This window comes from Chenopodium album, chromosome 12, assembly GCF_948465745.1.
Source record: "Chenopodium album chromosome 12, dcCheAlbu1.1, whole genome shotgun sequence".
NCBI lineage: Eukaryota > Viridiplantae > Streptophyta > Magnoliopsida > Caryophyllales > Amaranthaceae > Chenopodium > Chenopodium album.
Window position 1 is genome coordinate 45,626,073 of NC_137845.1, and position 21,694 is coordinate 45,647,766.

The window sequence follows — 21,694 nt, forward strand, 5'->3', positions numbered from 1 at the left end:
CCTATGCAAACATGTCCAAAATCCTCTTCGGAAATGGGAAGATCAAACCTCTCGAGCTAAGACCATTTGAATCATTGAAAAAGACAGATAGGTTATACAATCCATACCATCAATCTGGAGGACATACCATAGAACACTGTTTCAAATTCAAGGGCCTGGTCCAAGGATTGATTGATAGTAAAAAGTTAGTTCAAATTCAGCCAAAAGAGGATTTTAGCATCAATGGAGTTTGGGAAAGCGATGATGAGGATGTCTACCTCAAGGACATAGAAGAAACCCCGCTCTCCTCGATTTATCCGGTCGACGACATTTGGAATGAAGAAGATTCCCCCATAGATGTCCTCACAAGATTAGGAAGAATGCAATCTCCCATCACAAATCAACCCATTTCTACCACTTAACAAGTCCCAATTCCAATTATAGAAGACAACGATGTTGTCAAACAATTGAAAAAGACTAAGGTTGAGATGAATGTATGGAAACTACTAGCCACATCCCACGAGCATAGGCTCGCAGTAATGGATGCCTTGGCCAAAGTAGGGATAGATTCAGAAACCTCATCAGAAGGTTTAGATAACTTCCTCACTAGTGATCCTCCCAGTCCCATCAACTTGATCACCTTTTCTGACAAAGACTTACCTTTTGAAGGTGATAAACACAATAAAGCCTTAAACCTCACTGTTGTTTGCAAAAGAATGAACGTTCCAGTGAATCTTGTAGATAATAGGTCGACAATTAATATTTTCCCACTCCGAACTTCGAGAATGTTAGGGATAAAAGATGAGGATTTGTCTCCATCAACACAAGGCATAAGAGCTTACGACAACACTCGTCGTCAAGCTCTTGGGACAATCACCATAAATGTCAAGACAAGAGTCATTAAGCATGCTACTACTTTTCAAGTAGTAATATTAAAGCTTCGTTTAATCAATTGTTGGGACGCCCTTAGCTGCATGACCTTAAGGCCGTCCTTTCATCCCTCCACCAACAAGTGAAAGCTATAGTTGGAGGAATTCCTGTCACCATCGATGCCTCCCCTATGAGAATCAAAGCAATTGATAAACCAATCATAAATGTGGAGCACGATGAAAATGATGAGGACTTATGGGGCTTTAATGCCAAAAAGGTCTCTTTAATCGAGGAAGATGAAAAGACCATCTTCGTTACGACCTCCATTCAAACATGATAGTCAACGCTATTCTCAAAAGACAAGGACATTTTCCCGGAATGACTCTAGGAAAGAAGAAAGGAATAGCAAAGCAAATGGGACTGTCTGGCCTCCCTAAGTTAGATACTTTTGGACTTGGTTTCGAACCAACTCCGATCCGGAAGACTTTAAGCGAGCCCGGGAAAAGTTCTACACACGGAGAAATTCTCGTACCAGAAAAGAGTCATTCCAATGGATCATTATCCCCTCACTCTAAATGGATAATTCATAAAAGAGGATGAAGATTACCCATGCAATGAATTACCCGAACCTTTTGTCAAAGATGGGATAAGACAACTAGGGTTCGAAATATTCTTGGACTATAACTTCTTAGATGAGATCCCAACTTCCATCTACAAGGAGCAAGCACCTCCATGCTTCGACTTCAATGTTATGGGTCTCCTTTTTGGGTACGAGAAAAATAAGCCTAAATGTGTCGATGACAATTCCGCGCTTATCCAAACGGTGATACAAAGTGAAAACTTTAACCCTACAAAGCTCATTACTCCGGCGGAAGGATTAGTTCAGGGGTGGCGAAAGACTGTGAAGGTGACTACGCCAAGTGGAAGAAGAATTTCCATCACCACAGGACAAGGACCGATGTTCGACGAGTCTGAGTCTGAATTCAAGTCTTCTATAGTTGAGTCTTCTGAATCTTCTATAGTTGTGTCTTCTTCTATCTCTCCTAGTTTAGAACCTACTCCTAGGATAGTCAGTAGTCAAGTCCTAACAGACGTATCTCTTTTTGATGTAATGGTTTCAGAATGTAATAATACATCTTCTTTCGCTTACTCCTCGTGTGATTCTCTCACCCAAGATGATGAGCATTGCTTTGCTAACAATGAAAATGACAAAGAAATAATTAAAGCAGTGGAAACACTTAAAAATAAAACACCAATAATTGGATACACCGAAATAGTTAATATCTTAAAGGATCCAACTATTAAAAGAGAGGTTAAAATTGGTTTAACCCTTAATCAAGAGGAAAGAACCGATTTAATAAATCTACTAAAAATATATCGATGTTTTCGCTTGGCCATATGAAGATATGCCAGGAATAAATAGTAAATTGCTCAACATACTATACCTTTAATTCCAGGAATGAAACCTATAAAACAAAAGTTACGTCGAATGAAACCCGACGTAGCTCTTAAGATAAAAGAAGAAGTTTAAAAACAAATAACTGCGGGTTTCATCAAGGTATCCAAATACCCCGAATGGGTCGCAAATGTGGTAGGGTAAGAATATGTATCGACTACAGAGATCTGAATAAGGCATGTCCAAAGGACGACGTCCCTTTACCACACATCGATATCTTAGTAGATAATACAGCAAATCACGCGCTTCTCTCGTTTATAGATGGATACGCAGGGTACAACCAGATCCTCATGGCCGAAGAAGACATGGTAAAGACTACTTTTATAACGCCTTTGGGCACTTACTGTTACACGGTGATACCATTCGGGTTGAAAAACGTGGGTGCCACTTACTAAAGAGCAGCAACTGCCTTACTCCATGACATGATGCATGAAGAAATGGAAGTATATGTGGAAGATAAGATTGTAAAATCAAAAGACCATCCATGAAATCAAACAGCCCTAAGAAAATTCTTTGAAAGACTTAAGAAAATAAAACATGAGGCTAAACCCAGCCAAGTGTGCATTCGGAGTCACCTTAGGAAAACTCTTAGGCTATGTCATTAGCTCTAGAGGAATAGAGATAGATCCAACGAAAATAAAAGCAATCATGTCAATGTCGCCGCCCAAGACCAAGAAACATATTCGAGGATTTATTGGCCGGTTGCAATACATAAGTAGGTTCATATCGAAACTCACCATGATATGTGAACCAATATTAAAGAAACTCAATAAGAACGTGTCAATAATATGGGACGACGAATGTCAAAAAGCCTTTGATAAAATCAAAGCCTATCTCGTTAATCCTCCTGTATTAGCATCTGAACTTCCTGAAATTCCCCTTTGCCTATACCTAACGGTTACGAAAGAAACAATGAGGGCTATGTTTACACAAGAAGTGGAAGGTAAGGAAAATGTCATCTACTACCAAAGAAAAAAGATGCTCGAATATGAGGTACGCTACACACCACTTGAAAAGTTGTGCCTCGCACTTGTGTGGGCCACAACCAAGCTAAGATACTATATACTTGTCCACACAGTATCTGTAGTATCACGGATGGATCCCCTTAAATACCTTTTTGAGAAATCTACACTCAACGAACGGATATCTAGATGGATAGTCAACTTAGCCCAATTCGATGTAAGGTTCATGCCTCAAAAAGCAATCAAAGGATCAGTGGTGTCTGATTTCCTAGTAGACTTTCCGATTGAAGACTCAACACCAATGCATGAAAAAGACTTTCCAGATGAAGACTTAATGGTCATAGAAGATGATACTTGGACATTATACTTCGACGGGGCTTGAAACCAAAAAGGATGTGGTGTGGGAGTCTTACTAGTATCACCTAAAGAGGAACATGTCCCAATCTCGATAAAGCTAGATTTCGACGTTACCAATAATGATGTGGAATACGAAGCATGTATGGTAGGCCTTGAAACTACTTTGGCATTAGGAGTAAAGAAACTACGAATATTCGGAGATTCTTCCCTCATCATCAATCAAATCTCCAAGAGATGGAAAGTAAGGAGTGAAAGTTTAGCTCCTTACTAAACATACTTAGAGACCCTTACTAATCAACTCAAGAAGGTAGAATACACGTATCTACCAAGAGGAGAAAATCAATTTGCTGATGCCTTGGCAAGATTAGCATCAATGGTTAGAATTCCTCAGGAAATTGAGCAAATGCCTTTAACAATAAGAAGAAGAAGAGAAACCTTGGTACACTGGCATCCTCAATTATGTCACCAAAGGGGAATATCCAACTTATGCTGACAAGAGAGCCAGCGAGCTCTAAGACTTTTGGCATCCCAGTTCGTGCTCATAAACGATGAGCTACACAAAAGAGTACCCAAAGAGAGAGCTCTCCTATGCGTAGGAAAAAGGAGGCACAAAGGGCAATGAGAATAATCCACGAAGGAGCATGTGGAACTCATATGAATGGCAAAATACTAGTCCAAAAGATAATGTGCTAAGGGTATTATTGGACTACCATGAATAGGGATTGCCATCAATATGTGAAAAGGTGTCCTAAATGCCAAATATATACCAATCTACAACATGTTCCTCCATCTTTGCTCTACACATATACATCTCCAAGGCCATTCTCAACATGGGAAATAGATATCATTGGAAAAATAAGCCCTCCTGGGACAGGAAGCCATGAGTATATCCTGGTCGCAATGGATTACTTCATAAAATGAATAGAAACAACATCATATGCAAAACTCATCGCAAAACATGTAGCACTCTTCATTGAAAGAAACATAATATATCGATACAGAGTCCCACATGAAACGATAAGTGACAATGGAACTCACTTTCAAGCAGAATGTGAAGAATTACTTCAAAAATATGGCATTCAACATCATCACTCTTCTCCATAAAGACCTCACGGAAATGGTGCAGTAGAAGCAGCCAATTAGAACCTAAAGACTATCATCGAGAAGATGACGAAAAATTACAAAGATTAGCCTGACAAACTCCATTTCGCTCTTTGGGGTTACCGCACGTTAATTCGTTCATCATAGGAAATACGCCATTCTCCCTAGTCTATGGAATGGATGCCGTACAACCTAAAGAATTAGAGATACCCTTCCTTACGCATTGCGTTAGAAAGTAAGCTTGATGAAGTCAAATGGACAAGGGCAAGATATGAGGAGCTAATTCTACTCGATAAAAAGCGACTAGAAGCTCTACATCATACTCAATGCTATCAAACCCGCATGGCTAGACACTTTAATAAGAAGGTCAAGACAAGAAACATCAAAGTAGGAGACTTGGTGTTAAAAGCATTAAGGAAAAATGTTCTAGACCCAAGAGGCAAATTTAGGCCTAATTGGTCCGGACCATACATCGTCAAAACCATCCTGTCAGGAGGTGCCGCAAAACTAACTGACATGGATGGAAACGAGTTCTCAAATATGATAAATCTTGACCAACTTAAGAAATTCTACCCATGATCACTTGAGTATTACACTCAAAAAAGCTAAGTTTGGCCTGATTCCTTATGAAAGGATACGTAGGCAACACTTTACGGGGTGCGGCCACTTTAATTTTTGCAAATCTTGCATTTCTACATCGACGCGTCAAGTCAGAAGCATCATCACACGAAAAATCGGATCAGCGCAACGCGATAACTCAATCGCAATGCAACAAAACCATCGCGCCGCGATGGACCCAAATTTCCAGCGACAGAAATTCTTCGTCGATCTGGGCAAGTTTCGATGAATTTCGGAAAATTTCGACTTCTGTACTCGAACAATTTTCGAATTTATTCAAGTTGTTTTTCCATTTCTTTAATAAAATAAGAATTCAATATAAAATTTGTTTTAATTTAATGCTGAAAATTGCATTAATAAGTAAAATGAAAATTACATTATTGAAGGAATTAAAGAGAGCTTAAAATAAAATTAACTTAAAATTGTCTAATAAATTGAAAGTAAAGCAATGCTCTAGTCGGCCTTCTCTTTCCTAGCTCTTTTCCAATTCTTGTCTGATTCCTCTTCATCATCCATCTCCTTCACCAATAGGGATCCATTAGATGATCTACACAAAACTTTGGTGGAGATAGTCTCCCCCGGCCCTTAGCTAGTACACTAATCTTTTTCTCAACCCACAATTTTTTCTTTGTAGGGTTAGCTTTTCTTTTCTCTTTGCCTTTAGCATTACTCTTCTTTTAAGGCATAATAAGAGTCTTGAATTCAACTCTTGAACCCAGACAATCTTTAGGAGGAACTTTATTATCCCCTAAGCGATCTTTAACACTTGGTTTGTCTTTACTTGTGTTTTGGGCTTTGTTCTTGTTCCTTTGAGGCTTACCGAGTAACCACTGCTTTACATCTCTAGATCACAAAGGAGGAGGAACTCGATGGGAAACAACTTCCCATAAAGGTCTCGTACACCAGTAGTCATCAAATCTTTCTACATCCTGCGAAACCGGAAATTCATAAGGGCGACGAAGATCTCTAGATGGGATGGGTTCAGCAAGGCCATATTGTCTTTTTACCCAAGAAGGGTAATAAAAAGTTAACTTCGATAAGCTTGGAATATGGCAAAAGGGTTGAGCATTTACACCAACCATCTTCTCAATTCTCTACCAAGGAATGATCCATTTAATGGAAAAGTCGCGAGTTTCAAAGATTCTACTCCACTCTCGACGCCCCATTTTTATAGAGAAGCGCTTCTTCCTTCTTACAAGACAATTGGGAGTGTATTTTTCAATATTGCCAGGAGGGCTAATTAGCTCAAGTCGTTCCATTAGCCAAATCTGCAATAAATTATTATTACTATACAAAGTTATATATTTTTTATTTCTGTAATAAAAAGTATTGATTTTCTACCTGTAATAAAATTAGAGAACCTCGAAAAGGTGCTTTTAGATCTTTCTTTAGCTCTTCTAAGCTAAGAATTGTTTCTCCAACGATTAGTGGCATGTGATTCCTCCCGGCATCCACTTGTTCCATGACACAAGCTAAAATAACTTGACCCATATGCATACTACCATTGGTAAGCAAATATTGGCTAAACTTGCAAAAAAGGAAGGCTCTTCTCTTGTAAACATGAAAAGACTCCGACTTTGGCCTATTAAAATAAAAAGATGTAAACTTTTTAAAATCAACTTCGGTGCCATCAACTATTACTTTCAAATCATTGCCCTTAAGGTTAAGAAACCGCTCAAATATTTGTAGTAATACTCACTCAATCTAGGAATTATCGCAAGATCTACAGATGGAAAACCAAGAATGGCACCAGATTCTTCTGGCAAAGGGGAAATCTCATGATCCCCTAGTCTAAAGAAATGGGTATTTGAATCCCGGTATTCCAAGGTGGTATGGATGAAATCTATGTCAAGATCTACTCCCTTAATACCATATAAACCCCCCAAATGGAAAAAGTCAAGTTCTTTCCTTTCTTTAGCGGTCAGAGAACGACACCACTCACGGGTTGTATTTGGGGGCTAAAATTTTCTAGCCATAACTATTTGATTGGGAATTAAAAAGCTAAACTTTTCTATCTTCTTGAATTGTGCTTGAATCGGTATATTTGGGGGCTTTTTATAAACAGAAAGCGACACAAGCAGAATTCCATTCGAATTCGAAAAAATCAGAATTGTCGTGCCGCGACAACGTTGTCGCGGTGCGACCGACCATAACTAGCGATGGGATAACGCACTATGCAGACCGTGTTTTCTTTGATTTTGACTTGGATTTACACTTTGGCCTTTACGATTTTCAAAACATTCTCCAACTCTATTTTTGGCAATTTTTTCCAAACACTTATCCTATTTTGATTATCTTAAGTTTAATTCATTTAAGATTATTTTAGTCAAAATCCATTATTATTTTTTCATTTTTTTCTTTTGGGGGAGAAAGTCGGATGCCTCCAATGATAATAAAAATGACGGAAATTTTTGCGCAAAACTTGTCACAATTTTTTCACACTCACATGCACATAAAATGTAAAAATAAAATGCAAGGAATAAATACACATAATAAAATTAGTGTATATATACATCACGCGTACAAGTAAATAAAGCAAAGACCTACATATTCAAAAATAAATAAATACAGGCACAAAGCTATGGCGCCGGAGGACGAATGCCCAAGGCATCATAAAACTGCAAATTCCGCGAAGTCACTCCCTGACCAGCGTCAGCATCTCTAGTCGTAGGGACCGAAATAGTAGGGCCGGCCCGTCCTGTCTCACCCTGCTGAGGCTTCTGCAGCTGCTGCGATGATGAGCCAACCTCGTATGTCCCACCATCCATGAAAGGAGCTAGTGTCGGAGTACCCTAGCCAAACGGTCTCATCACCGCACCCTCGGAAGAAGAGCCGGAATCATCCAAAACGATGATATGATCCGACCCCTCTCACCCGTCCCAGGTCTCAACCGAAGTGCGACAACGCCTCGCACCATATCTCTCTTCCTACCCTCTAGTCTTGAGCGAGTACTAGACGGAGGAACAGGCTGAGATAAAATAAAAAGGCAAGTCAGAAACAAAGAAACAAAAAGACAAAACATAATACAAGTCAAAAGATGTACCTCTGACGCATCACCATCATGACGGCATGATACTCGGTGCCTCAACTTCACCAGCTGGTAACGGGAGGCGTCTAAAGCTCTTGCCATACTCGTCATCACCTCGCGGTTAAACTGCAAAAGTAAAAGGTTAGGAGTAATCAAAATATACATACAGATAAAAACAGGAGATAGACTCACCCAAGTCTGATGTTGAGGGATCGATCTCTCTACCAGCCGTGGCAAGAGTCTCTCGCCATAAAATTGGCCCAGATTGCTAAATCTCCGCCACTCTACACCAATCTTCGCCGAATCCATATGAGTCCTCATACTCACCTGGTCCATCATGTGCACTGGAGGATGAGTCAAAACTACGAAAAACTCCAAGGAGTGCTGAATTGCAACTCTCTCGCCCAAGTAAATCACAGCGTCGTACATCCCTTGGAAATAGCGCCACTGGGCTGTATACTGGAGAGCCAACGTAGAAACATTCAGTCCAACCCATGGGCAGAAGTTGACTTTTGGACCCTATAAAGGGAACATCCATTAGTCAAAATCCTACAAAGAGGAGCAAAAACAAATAAATGATGATCCGTACCGCGAGAAGTGACTCTCTCACAAGCACAGTAGCAACTACACCAGGCTAACGACCTCCCTAACAGGCAGCAATAGGGAGCCCTCGAGGAAAAGACCTAGCTGGAGCCAAGGTCGGAAGGTACTCATAGAACCAGATCTGAAATAACAGAGAAGGTCTAAAGATTAGTAAAAACTAACACACACGAGACGTCAAACTCTAGTTGACGAAATAGAGTATACCTCTACGACCCTCTAGAAACTGGAAAGGGTGACCTCCTCCTCAAAACTCCGGTGACGACAAGCGAGTCGCAATCCAAGTAGGAAGTCAGCATAGGCCAAGCTGGCCCAATAAAAAGTCTCGACTAGTTGAAGGTTGCGGATGGCAGGAAGGTAGTAGAGCAACACTCGACTACCCTTGTCATGGGAGAAAGTCCCTAACGAAAGAATCAAAATAAAAATACGCACCCGCTGCTCCGAGGTGGTCGCATCATCTTGAAAGGCCTCTGGTAGTAAGGACTGACGAATGGATCAACGACACTGCTGTACTGACCCAACCTCAGCACGAGCCCAAACAACAATAAGGCCCAGCAGCTCATAAACCTTCGGTGAGGAAAGAGTCAAGTCCCTGTCTAAGGGAACAGTAATTAACCGAAAATCCAAACCGGTGATGACGGAGAAGTCGAGGGAAGTGACAGTCATCTCACCCCAAGAAAAGTGGAAAGTGTTGGTGGTGTCCCAAAAGAACTCCACCAGAGCTCGAACCAAGTAACGGCTCGACTGCAAAGAAAAGAGTGCTAACGTAGTCTGCAAAAGCGGACAGCTCCGCGTTGTCATGAAAATAAAGATCGTACAGATGCCCGATGTCGATGCTGCCTGAGCCGTGGCAACGAAATCTGTCATCCACAATGTCGCGCCGTACAGGCTCTGAAATATGGAAGATGGGGCCAAAGTACAAGGTACGCTCATCCCACTCAGGGAACTCGCCAAGACTGGTGGAAGTCCCCATGCCTACGTCACAAGCTCGTTCTCTCGGTGAGCCCCATGGGAACGTGAGCCAGAACCACAACGTCAAGCCATACTAATAATGTTCCATGCATAAGAATAGTAAATTAAAAGGTTCTATAGTATCTAGAGTTCGCCTAGCCGCATGATACTATGTTCAACAAAAAAAAAATAGAGTACGTAGTACTAAAACATAGCATGATTTTCATTCGAGCAAAAACAAGATTTTTGAGCAATCAAACAATTTCTTACAATACTATGACAATTGTAGTGACAAATTAAGCACAAAAATCAAGCAAAAACATGAAGAACAAGCCACATTTTGCTCACGAACTCAAGGTGTTCAACAATGGCAAATTGTTCGTTTCTTCACCAAATCAAGCCAAACAAGTCTCAAAACACTCCTAAGGCAATATACAAACAATGAAACACATACAAGCAATTTCGTGGCAAGAAATTCGACAAACAAAACAAGCAAGAACACATTCAGATTTTTCGAAAATCCGTGAAGAAAAACGAAACGTCGCGTCGCGTCAGACGCAATGCGCCGCGATAATTCGTGACAGCACGCGTTGATCCTCCTTCCTTCGACAAAGTGATCCTAAGGTCTCATAAAGTAGCTTACGGACCATGTGCAGCATTTTGGGTTCCTTGGTACGCCATTTTGCCCCTTATAGACAATTGACATGATTAGTAGTCAGCTTGATTACAATCACAATTAGTGATCGGCCTAACGGCGATCATCTCACTTGATTTAAGCGCCTAAGCATTGGCTCATCATAAGAACCGAGGTATTGGTTCACAAGCAAGCACAAGTTCCAAGGTTGATAGGAATGGTGTCCTTCGAACAAGTGTATTATTCCGATAGAGGGTTCAGAATTATTAGAAAACTAATTATTCTGTAAGGTCAAGTGATCGGAATGCCTAGTTGGAGGCCGCTTCCGATCAGTAATATTAATCTATAATTAATATTACAGCTTAATCTTAACTGAACCCTTCGGATCACACCCAAGCAACTAACTGTAGACACCCAAATGTGTCTCCCCGAAACCAAACCCAGTGATGAATACCTTTTGCGTCGAATGTTATCGAATAAGGTGAAAGTGTGAAAAGTCAAGTGTTGCGGTTGGTTTTTATTAAATTCTTTCTTTCTGTTTTCGAAAACAACTCTATTTTATGAAAACAACCAATCCAGTTTAGTTTGGTTCACGACAAGGGTCCAATAATAGTGTAATTTGATGGGGTTTGAAAAGAGCTTTCCAATGATATACTATAAGCCCAATTCCGATGAATAATGATGAAGTTATGGCCAAAATATTAAACTGGGCCCGGTTTGATCTTTACATACGGCCCAATGATCTAGAGAAGGGCCCAATGTTAATTATTATTCCTTAAGTTATTAGAATTAATGATAGAATTCTCTAGAAGGTTCTCTTTAATCCTAATAGAATTAGAATTAATAATTATGTTTTGATAAGTTTTATTTGGAATAAAATATTATTTTATGAAAAATGCGATTTCAGTTTTCATACGGACTTTACAAATCGATTTGGATTCGAATGTGGACTCCGTGTTGAAAGCGCGTAGAAATCCACCCTGTCGCCAAACGACAGGCCTTTCGCCACGCGACAAGGTCGGTTTTGCAGCGACAGCGTGGAGTTTTATTCCTTATCAAATTCTACCTATTTCCGAACTGTATTCTTATAAATAGGGTCCTGAACCTCCGTTTTGATCATCACCAATCATCAATTCTCAATTATCATCATCTTCAATCAATCATCTCTCTCTAAACTCTCTCTAGCCAAGTTCGAAGTTGCCTTCGCCCTAGACGTGAAAGGTTATAATTTCTGAGGGTTTGGTCCCTAATCTCTATTTCAATTATTTAATTTAATTATTTGATTTTATTATTTTCCTTGAAGTTACTAACGCGTGTATTTTGTTATTAGAAAGAGATACGAGGCATCCAAGTAAGTACTTTAATTGTTTAATTGATATTATGATATAGAAATCATGCTTAGATTGTTATTTTGGTTCCTAGTATCATGTTAGGATGCTTTCCTTAGTATGATATTTAGGGTGATTTGCTTATATCAATTATGATTTCTAGGATGCTTCCTATTTTCTTTTCTAATATCATGTTAGTACCATGTTAGGTTTAAAGCTTTGATTTTTATTGTTTAGAGACATGCTAGGATTTGTTATTAATCTTGTTAGTATCATGCCTAGGATCTTGCTATTATTATGCTTTAACACTAACATGAACATGATTATAATTGTTATGATGATTGTTATAATGTTGCTTGATGTTTATTGTTATTGCTTGATCACGCCTTTTATGCATGTTTAAAGGGAATTCGTACTTGTAATCACGCTTAATAAGATAATTAATAATCTTGTTTAGGGCTAATATGGTTATAATTCAAGTGATCGCCAATAATAGTTTTATTTGTGCATTAAATTCAACCAACATAGATAAACAGGTTTAGGGTAAATCTGTTGATTGCATGTTAGTCAGAAAGCGCACATGAATACGAGAAGAATAAAGTAGAGGCCTATTTAGGGCAGGTTCAATCTCTTTTAGGTTGGATTTGTACCCTCATCCCCGAACCCTATTTGGTTCAAGACCGTTTGGAGTTGACGATCTCCTGGATCGTTAAGGGGTGTAATCTTCACCTTGTGAACGGTTTACAAGTTCCTAAAACTTGTTGGCGACTCTTTTGCTCTCTTTTCTTTCCCTTTGGACGTCACTATACTTAAGTGTATGATCACGGTGGGGTTCAAGCTTGGGGTTAATGGCTTGAAATATTCCCTACACTAACGATTCGACACGATGAATTAATTCGGAAGGAATTAATTAGTCTCTCGAGTATTAAATATCTAGACGTCGAAAATCGAGCTAGGAGCATCGAAACCGAGCGTCGCAAGTCAAGTCGAATTAATAAAAGACGAGACGGTAAAATTAATAATTAATAAACAATTTACCAAAATACCCCTAATATTGGAATGCCTCGAGCAAACTGAGTGCTGGGGGCACTTGGTATAGCATGGTGGGTAGCATGTGTACCAAACCGAGCCTAGGCTGGCTGGTTGGTGCTGCGGCATGCTAGCGCACCATTGCTAGCACATGGCTAGCAAGACATGCTAGTATGTGCTGGCAGCAGCAGCATCGAGCTAGCAATGCTAGCTAGCTAGCAGCTCGCTAGCGTGCTAGCACTGCTAGCAATGTGGCACGCAGTGCCCTCAGCCAGCAGCCTGCAAGCATGCGTGGCGTGCTGGGCCGAGGCAACAGCACTGCCGGACATGCGTGCGCCCAGTAGTAGGCCTAGCCACACGCACCAAGCGCCAGCAAGGCTGCTTGGGTGCCAAGGCACTGCCTGCCACGTGGTAGCCGCTCATTGGAGCTAAGAGAAATGAGGGGCGGTTTATGGGAGCCTTGGGGATTAAGTTTCGGTCCCTTCCTCCCCTTATGGTCATTGGAGCCGAGAGAAATGAGGGGCGGTTTATGGGAGCCTTGGGGATTAAGTTTTGGTCCCCTCCCTTCCCTTTGTGGTCCTTACCTAACCTCTCCTCTTAGAATGCCACTTGTTGATTAATTAGTTGTTTTCTATTTTCTTTTATTTTTTATTTAAAAATAAAAAGGGAAAATTGATTTTACCAACTCTCCCACATTTATGGGAGAGTGGAATTCTCTCATGACATTCTCTATAAATACCCACCTTAGGGTTTGGAGAAAGACACTTGAGTAGGAACTCAATAAGGCATCTCCTTATGAGAGAAAACCTTTAAGTTCATTTAATACTTGAGTAGTGTTTTGGTCCGACTTGGCTAAACTCCAAGTAAGAGATCGGTCGGGGTCGAGTTGCGGGTGGATACCATAGGAGGTCTCTGCGCTTGCAAGACTTGGCTTTGAATTAAGAGCTCCGAGTGAGAGCGAAGCACGCGACAAGGGTAAGAATGTCTTTTCTCTCTTTCTTGTTATTTATGTCGTTTTAGTTATTTTAATTGTGAGCGGGTCATGGGGTCGGGTTTTGTTCCGCGGTGAGTTGAACTCATCGAAACCCAACAGCGGTATCGGAGCCTTGCTCATTTATTTTTGTAACTAAAAATTTTCAAGCGTTTAAAAATGATTTAATTTTTGGTTATGTTGCTAATTAGATTAATAACTCTATTTTATTAATTTTAATCTCGTTTTATTAAGAACTTTGGCTCCAGAATCTATATTTTCGCCCAAGGCTAGTGATTTTTGGGTGGAATCGATATTCTGGAAACATTCTGACCATTTTAGGATTGCGAAAAAGCCAAATTATGCCCAAAAATGCTTGTTTCAAGGGATTTTTTGTTTTGACGAAAAATTTTAAATCTTTTAAATCTTGAATCTTAATGGTATATTAATTGTGATTATGCATTTGGTTCTTTCCTTTATGCTTCTGCAATTTTAGACCACTTTTGAACATAATTACTTGGTAGTAATTGGTGTTTATTAATTGGCTCAAATTTTCACATAATTGCAAATTAATTGCTTTAAGTGTGAAAAGTTTGTTTCTTGACGCTCATAAGTACAAAAGATTCAATCTTTAATTATGTTAAGTGATTGAAACTTTGTGTTACTAAATTCCATGTATGAACTTTTTGATTTAATCATTTATTAAGTATATTGGAATCATAAATTTTCAATCTTGTGATAGAATTTTAATTTATCTTCATATTGGAAGATATAATTTTCAAGGATTCACAAGTTAAAGTTGGAATCTTTATTTAAATTTTTTATGTTCATAATTCCAACTCTCTTTTAATTTTTTCAAATCTCATAATTAATTTATGTTGGTTAAATTAATATTGAGAATCGCCCTATTCATTTTATTGCATCAAGTTGAACCAATTTTATTAAAGAATAGTTCTTGGAAATAATTTTGGTTTTGTACACTGGAATGAATTTATTAAGTTGGACTTGTTATTTTTCCATTTTGCTCATTAAATTAATTTGGAATTAATTTATTAAGTCATGCAAAAATTCGGAATTAATCCCGAAAGTGTAGCACGCAAACCAAGGCAAAATCACCCTCGCCCAGCCGGGCTGCACAGCAGCCCACATGTTGCTGCTAAGGGGTTGGCTGCGCTTGGTGCGTGCGCCACTCATGTGCGTGACTGGTGTGCAGCAAGGCAGCAGCAACATGTTGCGGCTGTGCGTGTGCTGCTTGCTGCTTGGTGCATGTGTGTGCGTTGCTTGGTGCGTAGGGGTTCCTGTTTGTGTACGGGTGTGTTGCGTGCTTGCGGCATGGTGCGCACACAGCAGCAAGCTCGAGTGGCCTTCGTGGGCACGAGTCGCAAGCACGCCCCATAGGGAGCACAACGCGTACGCGATGCTTTAGGCTATGGGAATGACGCTTGGCTCGGACCACGGCCGTGCGCACGACCCCTCACTAGGCACCCATGCCCCAGTGTCTAGCACAACAAGCCGAAAGGCTTGATGTTGGGGACTTTGGGGTCTTAGGGCTATGTTAATTTTGGGTTTTGCCAATTTTAATTATTTTAGTTATGTTTAAATTATTTTAATTAAATTTTGGAGGATAGGCCTCGGTGTTGAGCGGCACTTGTAAAATTTTGTTTTGGCAAAATTTTAGGTTTACTAGCTTAATTAATTAGATTAATTAAGATGGATGCGGAATTTAGTGGGAGCTTCAATTTTGATTGCGCTTAATCACATAATTGGTTAAAAAGGTTTGACTAGTTTTAATTAGGCGCGTTAATCGGATTAACCACCTAAATTAGTTACTAGTTTACGCGTGTTTGTGCATTGTTACTTGATTATCGTTGTAAAATGCATGGGTCATTCACATATAGTGAATGGATGAATGGAATTTATATTCTCTCACAGGTTTTATAAAATGGCAACTAGTGGGGCCCGATTAGGATAGAAAATACGGACTGCGTTCCGTCATGTATTTTGTAAATCTAAATACGGTTTGCGAACCGTTGAGTTTTTTTTACTTAATATTTAGATTAGTCCTAATCGTAGATACTAGTATTTGCATTATTTTGGTTGTCTTAAAGACGGAGGTTCTCGGAAGACGAAGCCATGAAGTTACAAAAGAAGACCCTTGAAGACTCAAGGGGTCATGCTAGTTGCCAAATGCAACATTTACTTATATTTTCATATATAATTATGATTATATATATCAAATGTTAGATGCATGTTTAGAATTTCAAATGTTGCGATGATTAATTAAGTTCACTTAAATGAACCAACATAGAAACCCTAGGTCCCTAAAATATTGAGTAAAATTTGTCATTCCAAAACAACACTTACCGACCTATTGAGAGTGATGAGCTACGCTACAGCGAGGCATCATTATTAATCCTAGGAAACATAAGGCATACCGAGTATGCATGTTGGTTTTGATTATACTCAACGATATGAGTGATGGAGTCCTAACATGTCGTGGCAAAGTGGATAAGTTGTTGACACTAGTAGAAAAATGCAAAAGGACACCAATTCAAAACCCCCCTGTAGCACCGGTTTTGAACCGGTGTTCATTTGAGGGATGCCAAAAAGTGAGCGTTTTAGCCACCGGTTCAGAACTGGTGGCAATAACATAGTTATTAGCACCGGTTCGGTTCAGAACCTGTGCACTTAATGCCCCAAAAAAATAATTTTTTTTTTTTGTTTTTTTTTGCATTTTTTGGACTTAAATTGATATATAAACACTTACATATATATAAACTTATAATTTTCACTAATATAAAGCTGTAACAATACAATTTTAAGTTTTAAAAAAAAAAAAAAAAAAAAAAACAGAACATAGTTTTATATTGTAAACAGACCGACTGTAATAATATTACAACAGTAGCGGAGAGCAGATTAACAGCAACGAGAGTAGAAAAGCAGTGGTGTAGAGCATAGCAGCAGCATAAGAAGCATAGAAGCAGTAGCGTAGAACAGAATAGCAGCAGGAGCATAAAAGCTTGCAGCAGCAGCCTTGCGAGGCAGCAAATCTTCCAGTGACATCTCATGAGTCAGCTCCAACTTAGCATGGTTTAAGCTGAAACCTAACATGTCGACAAGACAGTGACTGAAGAATGGAGGTTTGGTGTTATGGCAAACCAAAAAGACATTAGTAGCAGCAAACCAGCCAAATAGCAGCATCCTCCTGGATAATACCTTGATTGAAAACACATAACCTAAGGAGCCAGGTGCCAGCATAAGGAATCTAAACACAACTCCAACCAATGCTGATGTGTCAGATACTCAGATAACATGCACATAACAGCTGAAGGGATGACCATAATCTACAGCCAAAAGAGCAAGAATCATCAGCCAATGAGCAAAAATCAGCAATAGTAATCCACCAAGTCACAATGCAAAAAATAATGAACTATATGGTATGTGACAATAAATAGTAATGGTAATAATAAATTATTAGCTAATTTCATATTCTCAGACTTTTTCTTCGTAAATTTTCATTGATACTTTACAGGCGGCTCTAAGCAGTAACGACAACATGTGAAGAAAAAGGAGATATGTGGGTTAAACAAGCATTACCAAGGACCTTAGCATGACTTTCCTTTATAAATTTAAAATCATTCCACCATTTATTTCCATTTACCATAGACTGTACAAGTAACATGTGGGAAAAACTTAAAAATGAGACGATGGTTGAAATGCAGTGAATTAATAATGCTTCAAACACATCCATCAATAGTGGTAAAATACTGAATACACATCATATGTTTCAACCAAGAATTATATGTTCATACTGTCCACGTTACACTCGACAATACATGAGCAGATGAACCCAAATATCAATATGGTTCTACCTGTTTTCTACTTCTGGCAATAACCCAATATCTCTTAATTTTAATTGGCAATAATTTTACAGGTTCTATACCGTACAAGCAAATCTGCTTTATTCTTAGGAGATTCAGAACATCAAATAGATGCAAACACACCACAAAAAAATAATGTCACAAAACAATAATTAAAAAATCAACTACAATTAATCACATTAGCCATAACAGAGCTTCAATAGGCATATAAGCTAGTTGATTGATCGGTATTAAACAACCGTCAACACCATCATCAATGAGTAATAGCTAAAATCTCCAAATCAACAAATTAACCATCAAGAGACTGAAATAAGGTGAAGTACTTAGCTCAGTAGCAGCTGTAGTCTCGGAAGGGCAACAGGTGTTGTAGCCTTGCCAGGCCACCTGCAGCAGTAGCCTCGACAGGGCAGTAGCAGCTGCAGCCTTACCAGGCCACCTGCAGTAGCAACCAAAAATACCCCAACCTCACCCCATCACAAATTGAAAATGCAAGCAAAAAATATATTCTTAGAAGCAATCAACCAATTCATTCAAGCACACGACATGAATAATCAATTGCATTCTTAGAAGTTAGCAGCATCCAAGCAATCAACCAATAAATTCACATGTGTATAATTACTTGAATTAAAGCAAGACAAAATAATTTTAATGGAAAAGGTTAAGATAATGTGAAGGAAATTGGTTTGCAAGAGCATGTAGCACTTGATATAAAGTGAATGGAGGAAAAGAGGAACAACAAATTCAGAAACCAAACATAGCATTAAGCACATACATTAAGAAACCAAACATAGCATTAAGCACATACATTAAGAAACCAAACATAGCAATATCAACTAATCAAAGGGGAACAACAAATTCAATAAAACACAAGAGCATTACAAAATTTCTCTTTAACTTCCTTCCAAACCAAGATCCAAACAAAAAATACAACCCTTTCGAGATAGAAGGAAAATACAAACATTCCCTGTCAAAATATTGCATTTAAATTTAAATAAGAAAGACAACACAACAAATCATCACATTACTATACCATCACAAAAATAATTATAATATGTAGCACAAATTGAAACTAACAAATGCAAAGAGCAGGGGCCAGGGAGCACAAACTTATAAGACAGAAGAAGCATACACAGTTTAATGTTGTTCCGAATGCACTGAAGTAATGTAGAGATGACCTCATTGATACTTGGACTCTTCATTATCTTACCTTCAATTACCAATCTCAGCACCTCAATATAGGTGTAGTGCCGTGTAGACACTTGACACTTCATTTTTTGAACCAAATTCGTAAATATCAAACTTAACAATTGACACCTGTGTGATTGACATGAGTAGTCAGTCAAGTATTAGTTTATCAAGTATCATGTTAACCTTTCAAGAGACAATATTCACACTCCGACTCAACACATTATGCTCTTACGAATTATAGTTTTAAAACCCTCACAAATATGAGAAAATTAGCAATAATCATTTAGCAAGCCGAATATGACAATTTGCCCTCATTGCTTATAACCCTAAGTGAATAGATAAATAGAGATAAATAACAAGACAATCAAGAACAATGCATTTATGATCAATTCACTAATCCGAGAAGCAAACACTCGATTAAAGAAGAAAATTGCTCAAAATACTATGAATATGTGACAGATTTAGTGAAATCAGGGTTTAATTACTCAAATTGAAGACAATATGAATGATGAAAATCAAAATGTAGCTAAAACTCTTCAAATTGGAACGATAATTAGCAATCAGAATCTTAGTTAAAATTGTAAGTTCAATGGGATCAAAATATATACCCATACCATAAAGTCCATAATGAAGAAATCAGTCAAAATATACCCAAACAAATATATACCCACAAAATCAAATTAAATGACAACTAATACAATATTCATAATACATCCACAAACCAAACTACTGAAATTTCAAGATTCAAGTATCAAATACTCAAAAATACTCACAATTCAAATACTCCATATACCCATAATTCATTCCGTATATTCACAATTCCAAAAGCTCAAATTAACAAAATCCTAGATCAATCGAAATTATTGAAACAAATTAACAAAACCCTAGATCAAACACAATAAAACTGAGTTGTGTAATCTGATTTCAAACTCCGAAACTTACTATCAAGTCTGCTAAGGCTACTAAAACCCAATTAAACCCATAATCTAAACTAAGTGAAAACACTTGAATATCACAATTACAAGAAAATTCAAAAAGGGGGTTTCTGGGAATCAGATCAAAAATTACAATAATCATCGAAGTAGAGGGACAAAATCAAACTCGAAATCAACCATCACATACAAATTCAAACTCAAAAACAACAACCAAATCACAAAATCCAAAATCAAAACCCAAAAACTCAACAAATTCGAAACCCTAACCCAAATTATACAAAATTAACAAAAAAAAGGAGGGATGAACCTTGTGAGGAGCATCGTCGCCATTAGAGATCTAGGCATCGTTCTCCAAGTTTTTTAAGGGCTTGCTTTAACATCTCCATTAGTGACGACTGCGGTGGTGGTGGTGGAAAGCTAAGATGGAGAGAGAGGAGGGTTGTGCTGGTGGTGGCTGCATTGGCGCGAGAAGAGAGAGGAGAGAGGAAACAGGAAACAGGAGAGTGAGTAGAGAGACCGAGAGAGTTCGAGAATAGAGAGGAAAGAGTGAGGAGAGAGAACGTGACTGCGTGAGTGTTCTAATTTTAGGGATTATTTATTTATTTAGGAAAAGGGCGCCGGTTAACCGGTGGGCATTTCTTTCTATTAAACCTGTATTTTTTTTTTTTTTTTTTTTTTTTTTTTTTTTTTTTTTTTTTTTTTTTTTGTCTAGTCTTGCATTTTTACCACCGATTTTTAATAACTGCTGGGCATTTGTCGGTGTCCATTTATCTTTTTCTACTAGTGTGAGAGAGTATTAGATACGACGATTTATCTAATCAAGAGTGACTTGGAGCCATTAGAAAAGAGTTGCTTACCTTAGAATATTAAGTGTTAAGACAAGCCACAACATGCTTAACTACTCATTGATTTTTTGGATCTTGGAATCAACTTATTCTCACAAAATGGGGACAATTTAATGTGTGAATAAGACGTTTAAATAAGTTTGATAAATATGCATGAATTCAATCTTATCTGAGTATTATGAATGGTTTTTCATTTCAAATTCTTTCAATTATAGAACAATGTCTGCAAATAACTCAAACAACCAATTCTCGTTGCGCTCAATTCTCGACAAGAAGAAGTTGAGTGGGCCAAATTTTCTTGATTGGCAAAGGAACTTACGTATAGTTCTCATGCAAGAGCAAAAGGAATATGTCCTTGATGAGGAAATGCCCGAGGCTCCCAATGAGGAAGTGACTCAGGTTACCCTAAACCGATGGCAAACTGCCAATCGGGATGTCAAATGCATCATGTTGGCCACTATGTGTACCGACCTTCAGAAGACTTTCTTTGAGAAGGAGACAGCTTTTGAGATCATTTCTGAGATTCAGAACATGGTCCAAGAACAGGCCCGAACTGAAAGGTTTGAAACCCACAGACAGATCCTTGAGAGTTAGCTCAAGAAAGGAGAGTCGGTCAGCTCACATGTACTCAAATGATAGGATTATTCGAGAACATGGAAAGGCTTGACGCGGGGTATTCAACCGAGATGGCAATTGACTTCATTCTCTATTCGCTACACAAAGGCTATGATTAGTTTAAGATGAACTATATCATGCACAGCATGGAGAAAACCCTCACCGAGCTTCATGGTATGTTGAAGCAAGCCGAGCAAACGCTCAAGGATGAGGGGAAGCATGATATGCTCATGATAAAAAAGGGCAAGCCGTTCAAGCGCTCAGGCAAGAAGAAGAAAGGCTTCAAGGGAAAGGGTAAGAAAACCTTTCCGCCTAAGCCAAAAACTACCAAAGATAACAAGGACAAG

At 38.7% G+C, this 21,694-nt stretch overlaps 1 long non-coding RNA gene across 2 annotated transcripts; it reads right to left on the minus strand.

Annotated features, from left to right (window-relative positions):
• Positions 1-16,653: 16,653 nt before the first annotated feature.
• Positions 16,654-20,372, minus strand: LOC145572458 (uncharacterized). Of its 2 annotated transcripts, XR_014096860.1 has the most exons (3): positions 20,195-20,372; positions 18,894-19,078; positions 16,654-18,200 (listed from the first exon to the last, which is right to left on the minus strand). It is a non-coding gene; the product is annotated as an uncharacterized LOC145572458 (long non-coding RNA). The 2 variants fall into 2 exon arrangements; XR_014096859.1 differs by having other exon boundaries at positions 16,654-19,078.
• Between the last annotated feature and the right edge of the window lie 1,322 nt (positions 20,373-21,694).